Here is a 14,908-nt window from a genome sequence, read left to right on the forward strand (position 1 = left end):
GGGTATGATCCAGGGGTCCTGGGATCAAGTCTTGCATCAAGCTTCCCACAGGGGGCCTGCTTCTCCCTCTCTCTCTCTCTCTCTCTCTCTCTCTCTCTCTCTGTGTCTCTCATGAATAAATAAATAAAATCTTTCAAAAAAAAAGGAACCATTGAAAGATTTGAAGCAAGAGAATATTTCATCTTAAAAGCCATCTACAAAAAGCCCACAGCAAATATCATTCTCAATGGGGAAACACTGGGAGCCTTTCCCTTAAGATCAGGAACAAGACAGGGATGTCCACTCTCACCACTGCTATTCAACATAGTACTAGAAGTCCTAGCCTCAGCAATCAGGCAACAAAAAGGAATAAAAGGCATCCAAATTGGCAAAGAAGAAGTCAAACTCTCCCTCTTCACCGATGACATGATACTCTACATAGAAAACCCAAAAGTCTCCACCCCAAGATTGCTAGAACTCATACAGCAATTTGGCAATGTGGCAGGATACACAATCAATGCCAGAAGTCAGTGGCATTTCTATACACTAACAATGAGACTGAAGAAAGAGGAATTAAGGAGTCAATCCCATTTACAATTGCACCCAAAACTCTAAGATACCTAGGAATAAACCTAACCAAAGAGGTAAAGGATCTATACCCTCAAAACTATAGAACACTTCTGAAAGAAATTGAGGAAGACACAAAGAGATGGAAAAATATTCCATGCTCATGGATTGGCAGAATTAATATTGTGAAAATGTCAATGTTACCCAGGGCAATTTACACGTTTAATGCAATCCCTATCAAAATACCATGGACTTAAAAAAAAAAAAATACCATGGACTTTCTTCAGAGAGTTGGAACAAATTATTTTAAGATTTGTGTGGAATCAGAAAAGACCCCGAATAGCCAGGGGAATTTTAAAAAAGAAAACCATATCTGGGGGCATCACAATGCCAGATTTCAGGTTGTACTACAAAGCTGTGGTTATCAAGACAGTGTGGTACTGGCACAAAAACAGACACATAGATCAACGGAACAGAATAGAGAATCCAGAAGTGGACCCTCGACTTTATAATCAACTAATATTCGATAAAGGAGGAAAGACTATGCACTGGAAGAAAGTCTCTTCAATAAATAGTGCTTGGAAAATTGGACATCCACATGCAGAAGAATGAAACTAGACCATTCTCTTTCACCATACACAAAAATAAACTCAAAATGGATGAAAGATCTAAATGTGAGACAAGATTTCATCAAAATCCTAGAGGAGAACACAGGCAACACCCTTTTTGAACTTGGCCACAGTAACTTCTTGCAAGATACATCCATGAAGACAAGAGAAACAAAAGCAAAAATGAACTATTGGGACTTCATCAGATTTGCATAATAAGAGTTCATCTTCAATTGCTTCTCAGTCTTTTGGCTAAGATCAAGTGTAGTATCTGTTCTTATCAGTTTAATATCTGATACATCCTCTATCCGAGGACAACATATTAAATGGATTTTTGGAATTAGGAGATGGAATAGGAGCTTGCCCCATCCACTCCAAGCATCGACCTGGTATTGCAGTACTTCCAGGAACGGTGCACCCACCTCAGGAGAAATAAAGGTTGCTTAAAAATAAAAATAAATAAAAAATAAAAGTTCACCTTCTAGGCAAAGGGAAGAAGGAAATTTTTGCTGATATCCAAATACACAGACCATTTGTTTAGAGCTGGGCTTTCTTCTTTATACATAATTAAATGGTTTAGCACATCTCTCTTCCACATTATACAATTCCACACTTTAAAAAATTGTTTTCTGGGGCACCCAGGTGTCTCAGTCAGTTAATTGTCTGCCTTCAGCTCAGGCCATAGTCTCAGCGTCTTGGGATCAAGCCCCATGTAGGGGTCCCCACTCAGCGGGTAGTCTGCTTGGCCTTCTCTCTCTCCCCCCAACTCATGCTCTTCTCTCTTTTCTCAAATAAATAACTAAAATCTATTTTTAAAAAGAATAATTAAAAAATTATGTTCCTCTCATCTATAACTCAGACATCTTTGAAAACCAAACCTGTATCTTAATCACATTTGCAGCCTGTTCACTCAGCACAGCACCGTGACTATTGTAGGCACTCAGTGAAACAAAGGAGTGACTGAATGGGTCACTGGCAGAGTGTGTATATTCCCACAGGTAGCTAGGTAGAGGAGAAATGGATGAACACAAAGTGTTGGAATACATGAATAAAGCAAATGAGCTACAAGGGTTGCTGGAGAGGAAGAGATAGGGGGATGCGCTAAGTGGGTGATGGGCATGAAGGAGGGCACTTGAAGTAATGAGCACCTGGTGTTTGTATGCAACTGATGAATCACTAAATTCTACCTTTGAAACTAAAAAAGAATAAAAATAAAAGAACATAGAAAAAGAAAAGAAAATGAGCTAGAAACACCATTTCAGTCAAATTGTTTAATGCTTCACAAATATTTTATGTGAAAGATTTTCATACTTCTCCAAAGTCAAATAAATGAGGAGGAAACAGAATTTTGGTTATTCATTGGCACTTTAAGCAAAACTTGTTTAAAAGTAATTTTATATATTCACCAAGCTCTAAGAGGAAAATTGTTGCCTCTGTCTTGCAAAACTAGCTGTCAGCAATCATCAAAAGGGCAAATACACATTATATCCGTTGTGAGTTCAACTGTGTCACAGAAAAAGATATGTTGAAGTCCCAAATCCTGGTATCTGTGAATGTGACCTTATCTGGAAGTAGGGTCTTTGCTTCGCTCTCTGCCTATGTCTCTGCCTCTCTCTGTGTGCCTCTCATGAATACATAAATAAAATTTTTAAATAATAATAATAATCTTTTCACTACTGGCCCAGTTTACCTAATCCATTCTTATTTGTCTTTTAAATTAGAACAAATAGGTGCACCTGGGTGGCTGTCAGTTAAGCGTCTAACTTTGGCTCAGGTCATGATCTCCGGATCCTGGGGTGGAGCCCTGTGTCAGGCTCCATGCCACTGTCGGGTCTGCTTGAGGCTCTCTCTTTTCCTCTGCCCCTCCCCTCGCTTGTGCTCTCCCTTCTTCTCTCTCTCTCTCTCTCTCTCACACACACACACATAAATAAATGATAAAAATCTTTTTAAAAAAATAAAATAAGAACAAATAAATGAGCATATTCCAAATGATTGAATGGTAGAAGGAGAAGCCAAGAAATTTTCTTTTTGTTTTATATATTCCCACACAGTTTAATAATTAAATATCTTGTTCCATAACTTAAACAAAAATTAAGATGAGATATGGGGTCTAGTTTTCACATCTAGTCTTCTGCCATGTTTATAGCTTATCTCAAAAAAGAAGAATCTCTTCTTGCTGTTAAAATTCTCCAGGAGAATTTTCTCATATATTTCTCCTTTGGTCATAAGGAAAATAAAAAGATTCATAATACAAATATATAAATTCATGAGTCATTAATATTGCTGAACTTCAAGGTACATTTGGGGGAAAATGCTGATCTATAGATATTTATCTGTGCTAGTACCTCCTTCAAGGACTATTTGTTTAGTACTTAATACAAAGTAGAAGTATTCTTGTAGACCTTTCATCTTAGTGAATTTAAAAATATAAAAGTAGTCATTGTTACTTAAATAACAACAGTATGCAAAATATCTTTATGCTTTTCTCTTAATATTCTCAGGCCCTTTTCTTATAACATTTAGGAATCAGAATTAATGAGATAATATTAAAATAAAGAAGTCAGTCGGAGAAGGACAAACATTATATGTTCTCATTCTTTTGGGGAATATAAATAATAGTGAAAGGGAATATAAGGGAAGGGAGAAGAAATGTGTGGGAAATATCAGAAAGGGAGACAGAACGTAAAGACTGCTAACTCTGGGAAACGAACTAGGGGTGATAGAAGGGGAGGAGGGCGGGGGGTGGGAGTGAATGGGTGACGGCACTGGGGGTTATTCTGTATGTTAGTAAATTGAACACCAATAAAAAATAAATTAAAAAATAAAAAATAAAAGAATACTCAAGCCACTAAATGCAAAAGGTCTGCAAGGATTCAAGTTATTGTTGAACAAAGCTTGGCCTCAGAAAATCCATGCCAAGATCTAATGTGTGTTTAATCTGACAAAATGAAACTTGTCATGTCCAGTAAATGATCTTCGATTACCCAAACTCTGTTAATATATAAGCCACACAAAAGATTTTCATCCTCACTACACTTGGATATCACTTGGCTCAGAAATTCTATCCCAAAGATACAAAGCAGCTGAATATAAAATTAAATTGCTTCTTTTTTTTTTTTGAAGATTTTATTTATTTATTCATGAGAAACACAAAGAGAGAGAGAGAGAGGCAGACACACAGGCAGAGGGAAAAGCAGGCCCCATGCAGAGAGCCCAACATGGGACTCGATCCCAGGTCTCCAGGATCACTCCCTGGGCTGAAGGCAGGCATCAAACTGCTGAGCCACCCAGGGATCCCAAATTGCTTCTTGATATCAGGCATAAAAAAGAAAAGATTAAAAATAAAAGAGAATGCCTTTGCCAATTTGTGTAAAATCTTTTAAAATTTATAGTAGGACTCATAGATGAATATTATTAACTATGGTATCTTATTTTAACAAATTATTCATCACAGTATAATTTTCAAAAAGAAAATATATATTCATATATATACATATTTACTTTATATTCTCAAGCAAACATAAAGTGAACACATGTCAAAGATTTTATTTAACCCATTAATTAACTAACCACTAAGATGTTATAACTATTTCAAAAAACATCCAAAATGCTCAGATATTTACAGACAACTTAACAAAAACTATTAAGATAAGAAGGATAGGTTAGGTATAAAATTAAACAATATAAAATATGCCATAAAACCTTTGGGGTTATTTGTTCCACGAGACAGAAATTATTTGCATGTGTACCTGACAAAAATCAATAAGTAGCTTCACGGAGTCTGGAAACTTTCATTTGTAGTAAATAATGAAATGAATTAAGTATATTTTCCCTGATAATCTTTAAGTGACCCTTGCCCCCAAGTTGTACTGAAAGAATGTGCAACCTCCTATTTTTGCCTTATTGCTGAGTTTCTGATGGTTTCCCCTCTCCAAAGATCATTCTTGACTTAAAAAAAGAGGAGTGGCAGTCTCATTAGGTCTGTACTAATTGTTTTCACAAGTGCTAGGAGGGTTAATCGGCCATGTAGGCCTCCTGGATTTTGTCTGCAAATCTTGAGCCTTCAGTATTAAGCAACTACCAAAGCCACATAATTACCTTTTGTCCAGCAACTTTCATGAGGAATCTTGGTTTAGACCTTTAAGACCCTCTAGGACCTACTATTTCACCTATAGTACCCACAAAGTTAAATGAATGTCTCTCATGTAAAAGTCCCCCAATTCCAGGGTCCTTGGCTTGCAAGGAAACGATCTTACTTATACTTGTGAGACTGAAGCCTTGTAAGTCAGGTACCAGGTCAATTTCATAAAAGAACTTTGTACGCATTGACTCCACCAATACTTCTCAATAGTGAACTTATCATGTCTGATTGAATGAAAATTAACTTCAAATATCATTTCTCCAAGTAGGCCTTGATTACACAACCTGTCCAATTACATCCATTTTAAAAGAAAATAGCAGATTCTTATTAATCCATGCAATATTTGCCTTGAAAAGTACATAGATTTGATGAAAGTATGTGTTTGAACTCTAAGGAATCAGTGGGAGTCAAATATCATTTTTAAATGTTTTATTTGCATCCAAAGAAACAAAATCTACTAAATTAGATACAATATAAAGAGAATGAGAAAAAAAAACTTTTCCTATATTTGTTAAAAACACAATATTTAAAATAACACTTACCATATTCCAAATAGATAACGACATTTTAATTTCCTCCTTGGTTTATTCAATTCTAGTAATTTTTATTCTGCTTGATCTTATGTCAAGCATTCTTCTTTCATGGAATATATTTGCTTCTAAACTAAAAACAGTCCGGGATATCTTGGCTAATCCATTAGCACAATCTGAAAGTTCTCTAAGGAAGAACAGCTCAGAAAACTGATCCAAGAAGTATCAATGTTCATAGTATCTAATACAGGACTTTCCAGAAGCATTTAGCAAGAATCAAGAAATAGACAACTGGGGCACCAGGATGGCTCAGTTGGTTAGGTGTCCAACTCTTGATTTTGGCTCAGGTCAGGATCTCAGAGTTGTGAGACCCAGCCCCACATTGGGCTCAAGTTGGGCACAGAGCTTGCTTGAAATTCTCTCTCCCTTTCCCACTGCCCCTCCCCCAACTCTAAAATTTAAAAAAAAGTAGATACCTGCTTTATAGCAAAATTGGTTAAAATTTATAACAATAACCAATAACATCACAATAAAAGAGGGTAAATTTCTCTATAGACATACTATACAGAGCTATCTCACAAAGGTTTGATCAATGTTTTCTTAGAAGTGACTAAAGGGGTGCCTGGGTGGCCCACTCAACTAAAGCAACCAACTCCTGGTTTTGACTCAAGAAATGATCACAGGATCATGAGATTGAGTCCTACATTGTGCTCTGCACTCAGCCTGGAATCTGCTTGAGATTCTCTCTCCCTCTCCTTCTGCCCCTCCCTCTTGTGCTCTCCTTCCTTCTCTCCCTCAAATAAACAAATAAATCTTAAGAAAAAAAGTGAGAATATACTATGAACAGTGAAGAAGACAAATTGTCTTCATATAAAAGGTACAATTTCTGAAATATTTATATTGACATTTTGCCTGTGCAAGTTTAACCTAGGGAAAGCTGACTATATCTTCCAATTGGATCATTCTTCGAATTTTAGTAGATTTTACAACACTGATAATTAATAAATATAATAAAAAATATCCTGACTTTATAATTTTTTTAAATTTAGGATTCCATCCAAAGAAAGTAGCCAAATTATACCTGGTGACTAGCTGAAATGGGGAAAACGATATTTTGTTACCTATTGCTTAATCAAAGTGAAAATATTTTAAAGTTAACATAAGAGAAGAAAGATAACATGATTGTAAAGTTAATGAAAAGCAAAGAAAAATATTCTGGTGCAACACTAAATAGTTGCTATCTGGACACATTAAAAAAGAAAATAAATAATAATCTCAACCACTGTTGAGAGCAAAACCTACTAAATTGAGTTAGATATAGCATAAAAAGAAATAAAAAGAACTTTTCTGGGGATCCCTGGGTGGCTCAGTGGTTTAATGCCTGCCTTCGGCCCAGGGCGTGATCCTGGAGACCCAGGATCGAGTCCCACATCGGGCTCCCTCCATGGAGCCTGCTTCTCTCCCTGCCTCTCTCTCTCTCTCTCTCTCTTTCTCTCTCTTTCCCTGTGTCTCTCATGAATAAATAAATAAAATCTTTAAAAAAAAAAAGAACTTTTCTTATATTCTTTAAAAAACACAGTATTTATAATAATATGTACTATATTCCAAGAAACTAACTACAACTTAATTTATAAGAACAATATGCCATTAACAAAGAAACTCAATTAGTTTTGCATTAACATAACATTTTGCAGTAAAAGTTTTATAAGTTTTTTAAAATTAATAAACCCATCAAAATTGAGCCAAGAGTAACATCAGCAAAAATGTAGGGTAAGGAACTCCAAAATAATAAATGTTCATGGATTGAAAGACATAGATTAATATAAAATATATGACATAGAGTAATGAAATATTTAAATTTTAGCATACTCATATATTGATATTCTTAAGATGGCAATATCCCTCAAAGTGATCAGTGCAATAAATTCGGTGCAAGCTCAACCAAAATTACAAGGGCTTTTCTTTCAAAAATGGACAGGTTGATCCTGAAATTCATTTGGAGATGCAAGGAACCTAAATTAGCCAAAGCCATATTGAAAAAGAAGAAGACAGACTCATTATTTCTCTATTTCAAAACTATTTCCAAAACTGGATCTAGGATCCAGAACACATAAAAACCTCTCACAATTCAACCATAAGAAAACAAACAATCAAATTAAAATATGGTAAAGGAATTCAGTAGAAACATCTCTAAAGAAGACATGCTCATAACAATATTTTCAACATTGTCAGTTATTAGGGAAATGCAAATCAAAACCACAATGAGACACCTCTTCACACCTAGGAGGATGGGGATAATAAAATAAACAAACAACAACAAAACGACAAGTGTGGAGAAAAGAGAAGCCTCATTTATGGAATGCAGCATTGTAAAAAGCTGCAGCTGTTTGGAAAACAGTTTGGCAGTTCCCCAAAATGTTAAACAGAGTTCCAGTGTGATCCAACAATTTTACTCCTACTTACACACCAAAGAGAATTGAAAACATATATTCACACAAAAACTTTACCACAGCTGTTCATGGCAGCATTATTCATAGTGCCAAAAAATGGAAATAGCTCCAATGTCTTATCAACTGAATAATAGATAAAATATGATATGTCCATACAAAAGAGTACCTTTCATTCATATAACAAAGTAAAGTACTGGGGTGCCTGGGTGGCTAGTTGGCTAAGGGTCTGCCTTCAGCTCAGGTGATGATCCTGGAGTCTTGGGATCAAGCCCTGCATTGGCTTCCTGCTCAGCAGGGAGCCTGCTTCTCCTTCTCCCTCTGCCCCCCACCCCACTCATGCTCACTCTCTCTTGCACCCTCTCTCTCTCTCTCAAACAAATAAATAAAATATTTTTTTAAAAAGTAAAATACTAATACAGGCAGCAAGTGTGATGAACCTTGAAAATACCATACTAAGTGAAAAAGCCAGACACAAGTAGCCACATAAGGTATTATTCCATTTATTTGTTTAAAACGTCCAACTAGACAAATCCATAGAGACAGAAAATAGATTAAAGATTGTCCAAAACTGAGGAGGAAAAAATTAGGAGCAAATACATTTCTTTTGGGAGTAATGGAATATTTAATAATTAGACAGTGGTAATGATTGCCTAACACTATGAATATACTAAAGTCACTTAATTTACACTGGAAAACGACTTCTGTGTTATATGAGTTACATCTAAATGAAAAATTACCCCCAAAATGTGCCAGCTATGGAAAAAGATGTATTGCTTCTTTCCAGATTCAATGTTATAAATAAACATTGAAGGGGGGGAAATGAAAGAGGGAAAAAAAAGCATTTCCTGCAGACCTTGTTCTACATTCATTCCGGTTTTCTCTTTCACTGTTCCGTTTCATATTATGAAAGAACCAGGCATTTTAAAATAAAAATACTCTCATTTTAACCTTGGGAAACAGCCTATTACTTTGCAAAACTGTGTTTTTCTGTTCCCACTATAATCTCTCCTTATTCATAATTAAAGCTTTTAGCTGTACATACAGAAAGACAACTGGAAGAGAGATCATTGAGAAGTATCTCCATACTTTACTTTAGCAGGCTAATAAAGCTCTGAAGAAAACATATAATCCAATTTTCTGCAGCCACACTAATCCCTTTCACAACTTTTCAAAGTTTGGAGTTATAAAAACAAGCAACAGAACACATAAGACAAGGAAAACATGGCTAATTTGAAAAAACACCAACTGCAAATAATTCAGGAGACAAAAAAATAATTCATTGAAATAAAAAAGAAATCAGGGGTGCCTGGGTGGCTCAGCTGGTTAAAAGTCCGACTCTTGATTTCAATTCGGGTCCTGATCTCAGGGTTGTGAGTTCAGACCCCCCATTGGGCTCTGGGCTGAGAGTGGAGCCTATTTTTTTAAAAAAGTTAAAAAAAAAAGAGAGAAATCAACTAATGGTTTAAGCAGTAGATCTGACAGAGGAAAAAATGTAAATTAATAAATTAGTAGTAAGATCTGAGGAAATTACTCATAATGCAGAAGAGAATAAGAAAATTAAATGAAATATCAAAAACAAGTAAAAAAAAATACAAAAAGCAGAGAATAGAGTTAACACTTAATTCCAACACAAAAAACTAGTACAGACTGTTTCTTCCTTCTTCCAGATAACCCTCGAGAAACAACATAAGCAAGAGAGAAACATAAGTTTTAGGAACCAACAAAATATTATAAAAGAACTGTAGGATATGAAAGCAATCTAGAGCTGATAAGAAAGTGGCAGGGGAGGAGGTAGTCAAATAGAAAGGAATTTGGGAAATAGCTGACTTGGTACATTAAAAGAAAGTTATTTAAATTCTGCTGTTGACTTTCTTTCAAACTGGTTTGGGACAATCATTATCTCTTCACCACAGAAATCAGCAGTGAAAGCCTAGAGTAAAATCTCATTAGACAAAAAGCTCTGCAAGTATGAAAATGAAATCAGATGTGGAATAACCAGGTACATCAGGCGTTCACTTTTCCATTCTGTCCCCTATTCAGCCCTCCAAACTCCAGAGATGATCTCTTTTCACTGTTGTCTCCTACAAATATAAAAACATAGCAAGTAAAAGTGATCACTTGGTGACTGAGGATTTCCTCCCTGGACTCTCCTTCCCTATACTTTAAAGTCACTAGCATGATCACAGACAAGGATCTTATCTTTGGCTCTTTCCCTACATATATTATTGGACAAAGTAACCCATTAATAATGGGCACACAGACCAAAATAACTAAACAAATGTTGGCTGTTCAAGTCCTATAAAAGAAACACAGCAAACTGGCCAACATATATTATCTAAAGAAGAATTACCAGAATAAACATAACATAAAATAATCCTAATATTTAAAGTAGATAATAAAAGGTATACAAAATATAAATTAAAAACAAGAAATCATAGTACAAAAAAATGAGAACATTAGATATAAATACATAATGTTCAATATTTATGAGATTAATATTCTGATGTGTATAACAAGAACAAAATAATGAGCTTGAAGATGCAGTTGAGGAACTTTGCAAGAAAGCAGCAGAAAAGTTTAAATAAATACATAGAAAATGCTCATGGGGATCCCTGGGTGGCACAGCGGTTTAGCGCCTGCCTTTGGCCCAGGGCGCGATCCTGGAGACCCGGGATCGAATCCCACGTCGGGCTCCCGGTGCATGGAGCCTGCTTCTCCCTCTGCCTGTGTGTCTGCCTCTCTCTCTCTCTCTGTGACTATCATAAAAAAAAAAAAAAAAAAAAAAAAAAAGAAAATGCTCATGGAAAGCTAAATTATATGAAAGATTGAAGTAAAAGCATGAACATCTACATCTTAGACTTCTGAGGTGAAATGAAAGTAGAAGTTAAAAGGAAAAAATATAAAGACATAATGGAAATAAGTTTCCTAGAATCAAAAAAAATATGAATAACAACATAAAAGAGATGAAAAAAAACACAAACACAAAACTGAACATATACTAAACTTTTAAAATTTATAAGATTAAGAAAAACTTATCTTTATAAGATAAATTCTAAATAATTCCAGAGAAAAAGGCACTAAGGAAAAACTTCACATCAAGAATTTTATATCCAAAAAATAAATAATAAAAGAATAAAATAAATTAAATAATGAAGAACTTTATGTCCAAGAAAATCATGACTTAAATGTGAGAACATAAAAATATTTTCATGTATACCCAGCCTCAGAAGTTTTGCTAGACAAGAGCCCTCCAATGAAAAGCATTCAAGAGATAGTCTGCAGACAAAAAAGAGAAATAAATCAAGGTGTGCTATAAAAGATATGAAAGCAATAATGATTTAAAGTATTAATGCTATTTATGGATTTCTTTAAATAAAATGGGTAAGAAAGAAACTTGAGATAGTATAATTTTGTATCAGGCAAGGCACAGTCAGGGGATCAGAACCGCATTGTAATTTGAAGAGAGGGAGTTTAGTATAAAGTGTTATAAACAAAAACAGATCAGGTTAATGAGAGATTATTTGGAGCAGACACTATTCCTGGGCTGAAATAGTGCACCAAGGAAAAGACAGAACTGAAGTGCATCCAAAGGAACTGCTCAATGCTAAGTACTGAACTTTGTTGGAGAGGGAGCAACCCTGGCTCACTGGATGATAGAGAAGTTCACCAAGGCTTTGAAACCAGATGACAAGGGAAGGTACTGGGCAGGTGGCAGTCTTGCTATGAAACACCTCGGTTGGTGTTGGAGAAAGTCACCCACAGGAAGTTGCCACGTGCTGCTGGCTATGGAGCACCGTAGAAGCCTAGCAGTGCAGAAGCCACACACACTGCTGAAAATGGGTGCCCGACAGATCATGCAAACTGCAGGAATCCCACACCAGAGGAGCCGGGCCGGGACTGCAGAAACCACACCTGCAGAAGGAGTACCTTAGAACCAAGAAGAGAAATTTCTTCCTTTGTCAATGTTCCTCTAGAACTCTTTATTAGAAAAGTTTAACATCCTGCCAAAGGATAAAAATTCACAGATACCAGCTCCACAAAGCAAAGTAGCCAATGAAGGATGGATTTGGAAGGTTTTGAATTGGTAACTGGCACAAACCTCAATAACTCATTACTTTAACCCTGGGAAACGAACTAGGGGTGGTAGAAGGGGAGGAGGGCGGGGGGTGGGAGTGATTGGGTGACGGGCACTGGGGGTTATTCTGTATGTTGGTAAATTGAACACCAATAAAAAAATAAAAAATAAAAATAAAAAATAAAAGTATATAGGAGAGCACCTGGGTGACTCAGTTGGTTAAGCGTCTGCCTTTGGCTCAGGTTATGATCCCAGAATCTTGGGATTGCATTCTGCATCACGTTCCCAGCTCAGCAGAGAATCTGCTTCTTCCTCTCCCCATACCCCTCCCCCCTGCTCATGCTCACAATCTCTCTCTCTCTCAAATAAATAAATAAATAAATAAATAAATAAAATATATTTTTAAAAGTATATGGGAAGTGGGATAGATGTATAAGAGACTAAATGTACATAGGAAATTTCTAAAATACCTGCCTTATTAGATGGAAGACATGGAAAGCCTAAGCTACCACAGGAATAAATAAACATGAGTATACATCTTTGTTAATAGCAACAATCCTAAGACAAAACAGAATGCTTATATTTTAAATCAGATGAATAAAACTTCCAGAAATTACAATAACTGTAAATATATTAAGCCTAACAACTAAATGAGAGGAACTATTAAACTAGCTGATAAAAGGGGGGAGAATTTAGCAATGTATTGTCTATTCTTAAAAAAAGAAAAAAGTTTGAAAAAAGAAAATGTGCAATGAGATAAAGCAATAAATATGAACCAAAGAAAAGCTACCCCAGGTAGCAATCTTATCTTATATCTATCAAAATTAAATTTAAGGAAAAATAAAATCAGAAGAGACTATGAGGAACATTATATACTTTAAAAGAAATACAAAGCAGGAAGCTATGCCCATTGTCAATGCATAGTCATTAAAATTATGCAAACAAAAGTGAAAATAAATTTAAATTCAAAATAAATATTAACTGTCCCTCTCAGCAACTGACAGATGCTGCAGAGGAAAATAAAACAAAACAAAGCAAGAAAGCAAATACTTAGATAATGAAATGAATAAGCTCAAGTTACACGTAGGTGGGGAAGAAGGATACTGATGCAAGAATGAACGGGTAGGAAATAAAGAGTTCAGAGATAGATTGATGTATATATGAGACTATAACAGACATACAAGTGGCACCACAAATCTATGGCATTTAAAAAGATCGTTAATACAGGGGCTAGGAAAATTAAAGGTTAAAAAAACACACACAACTTGGATCTGTAAAGAAAACTACATGTAAAGTTAGAATACAGATAGTTTGCTGATACACTTAATGAAGGGTCAGTCAAATTTGGGCCAGGAAAAAATATCTTAAACCAAGATATGAAAGCATAAATCATAAGGAAAAGAAGTTGATCAGTCAACATTAAGAAATAAAGGATACTATGGACAGAATTATAGATGAAAAAATGAAAGAAATGTTCAGAAGGTCTAAAATAGCAAGGAATTGCTATCTAGGTTTATACAAGAAATTTCAGGAAATGTGCACCTGGGTGGCTCAGCAGTGGCCTTGATCCTCAGGTCTTAGGATCAAGTACTGCATGAACTCCCTGCAAGGAGTCTGCTTCTCCCTCTGCCTATGTCTCTGCTTCTCTCTCTGTGTCTCTCATAAATAAATGAATAAAATCCCCAAAAGAAAAAGAAATTTCAGGAAATCAACTAGACTGGGATAGCAACTATAATTTTTAAAAATTAGGAAAGGAAATGAACAAGCAATTTACAAACTAAAGGCATATTTAAAAAAAATCTGAAGTCATTGATAGTGAGGCAAATACAAATTAAAACAGTGATACAACACCACTTCACACCCATTTATTTAGCAAAATGTAAAGATCAGCTGTCAGCAGAAATTTGAGGCTATGAAAATCTCATGCACTCACTGGTGGAATTATAGTGTAATACAACCATTCTGGAGAGTAATCTGGCAGTGTTTAGTCAGTTGAGAACATGCCTTGGATCCAGCAGTCCCACATGTGTGTATGTGTCCTCCAAAAAGTTTTGCCTAAGTGTCTAAGAAAACATGCTAAAAAGATATTTATCAAAGAGTTATTTGTGATGTCAGAGAGATGGAGACAATCTTGATTCTATCACTGGGAGAGTGGAAACATAACATCTGGTTGATGATAACCAAGAATTGTTCTACTCTAACAAAATACAACTGGTTTAATATATACATAATAACATGCATGAATCTCTTCTAAGGAGCTGCTCACCAGGAGCTTTGCTGTCAAAGTAATAAAAAGTTCATTCTAATTAAAATATGAATTTTATCCTCTGGAAACACCTCAGAGCCTGTCAGAGCCTTGAGGGTAATGAGGCAATCACGGAGAGCAATGGCCTTTTGGGAGAAGCTTTGCCCAATTCTGAGCTCCATTTGAAGGCCTTGGGGTGGAGCTTGTTTGCAAATAGCAGCCACATAAAGCTTGGTAAATTTAAGATGTCTCGGGCAGCAGGCTGAGGGCAGGGAGTTGGGCTCAATATAGTTGCTGAGATTTGTCCCTCGCT

The 14,908-nt window shown here is 35.7% G+C and overlaps 1 non-coding gene across 1 annotated transcript; it reads left to right on the forward strand.

The window, feature by feature from the left end:
- The first annotated feature begins 1,386 nt into the window (after window positions 1-1,386).
- On the forward strand, window positions 1,387-1,577 carry LOC112665700 (U2 spliceosomal RNA). The gene has a single exon (XR_003140531.1). It is a non-coding gene; the product is annotated as a U2 spliceosomal RNA (small nuclear RNA).
- The last annotated feature ends 13,331 nt before the right edge of the window (window positions 1,578-14,908 follow it).

The sequence above is a fragment of the Canis lupus genome, chromosome 27 (genome assembly GCF_003254725.2).
Source record: "Canis lupus dingo isolate Sandy chromosome 27, ASM325472v2, whole genome shotgun sequence".
Classification (NCBI taxonomy): Eukaryota; Metazoa; Chordata; class Mammalia; order Carnivora; family Canidae; genus Canis; species Canis lupus.